The sequence below is a fragment of the Bactrocera dorsalis genome, chromosome 2 (genome assembly GCF_023373825.1).
Source record: "Bactrocera dorsalis isolate Fly_Bdor chromosome 2, ASM2337382v1, whole genome shotgun sequence".
Classification (NCBI taxonomy): Eukaryota; Metazoa; Arthropoda; class Insecta; order Diptera; family Tephritidae; genus Bactrocera; species Bactrocera dorsalis.
In genome coordinates, this window is record NC_064304.1 from 41,391,927 (window position 1) to 41,393,848 (window position 1,922).

Below are 1,922 nucleotides of genomic sequence, written 5' to 3' on the forward strand. Positions count from 1 at the left end.
TATTTTTATTTGTGCACAAAAGATCATGAGCTCGTACAGTATACAGCTTAACTGGAAAGATTAGGTGCAACCTTAGTATTTCTGAGGTTATTTTGAATTTTGGCGGGTTTGAATATTTGTAATAAAGAAATTAATATCCGGACTACATGAAATATTCCGAACATTATTGCTCGCTTTGCCTTTAGAAACTAGTTTATAATATAAGTGAAAGAGCTGAGAAGTTTAGGCCTTGCGAAACTCCAAAATAATCGAAGCGACGGGAAACATAAGTATCTTTTATTACAGTATGGATTGATGGAATTCTGAAAAAAGTACATCCAACTAACTTTTTAAATATTCCACAAACTTTAAGCTAAAAACTGATGTAACAATAATATCGTATAACAAAACCTGGCAACACCAAATATTTATTTATGAGCATTAGGGGAAACCATTTGATTGTGGTTGTATTAGAGCTGGTGATGTGCAGATTTTCTTGAATAATTTTTGACTCCTAACACAGAACAGCATAGGCTGTTAGTACGTGCCGATGCAAAGTGTAAACAAATTGTACAGGGTAACACTGTAAACTAAAAACTAAACATTCATTGTTGCATGTTAGTAAGTTTATGCTAAAAACCCAACACCAGTGGGGATGTGTTTGTAGATATCTACAAAGAAAGTGTTTACATTTATGAAATTTTCAGGAAATTTTGTGTACACATAAGAAATTCTGAGGATCGCCCTGGAACGATCGTGGGGCAATGTAAATACCTTAAAATACAAATACATATGCATATGTAATATTTGTTAAAAAAAAGACCAAAGCCAAAGTGGGTCGTTTCCTACTTATTTACACGTAAAAACTGGAACATTGAGTCGTAAAAAATAGGAAATATTTTAATGCCTGCTTGTCGTAACACATCGAATGTGTTAATCATTGTTGGAGTTCTCTTCACAAGTATGATGTAGGCACCAAGAAAAAATTTCAGCATTAACAAGTCAATTACGTAGTTTCATAGATTGCTACTTCTTTCTTTTTTTGTTGTAATTATAGTACAATCACTCTCAGTTATTGGTTTTATCGCTAATCTAATAAAGGACCATTTATACTCGGTGTTTTGATGTTGGTGGACCATATTAAGGATGTTGTCAGATGGGTCGTCGTATAAACATATAGGAATCCAGCCGACTATTTTATCTAGTCCATACTTTCTCCAAAGTATCTCCGATTTTGTCTGAGATTCAGGTTTTCTAACCTGTGGAATTTAAATGTCTGATCTGTTAATGGGAAGAAAACTCTGATCGCCTGGAGTAGGTCCTCAAAACGTCAAAGACAAATAAGAACTCATGAAGTATGCTGAGCTTTGTAAGGTATGCCCATTTCCATGGCAATTTAAAGTCGGCAAGTATGAAGTGGTATTTGTGAAGGGGGAAAAATATCGTTCTACCTACGAAGCGAACTTCTATCAATAATTCAAAGCAGAAAAAGATTCTTCAACATATTATTGAAAGAGGATCGAGGCAGAATGGCCGTCAACTCGATCGATTAACAGAAGGAGATTTTACTGACATCGTTGGAATATCAGAAGGATCACTGAAAATCATTTTGAAGGATCATTTAAGTCATGAAACATATTATCACTGACGATGACTTTTGGATTTATGCTTATAATCCGGAAACAGACGATTAATCGACCGAATATCGTAGCAAAGGTGTGCTGAAGCCGAAAAACCACATCAAAGCAGGTCAAAAATCAAGGTTAAATATGTTAACAGTTTTATTCGATTATCACTGGCGTACTCCGAATTCCTTCCGACTGGCCACACTGTCAATAAGGACGGCATTTGCGCGCAGCTTGACTGGGGCAAAGGGAGACACCATAGACTTTGAAGAATATAGTAAATTAAGAATATTAAAATTATGGACAAAGTCTTACCAT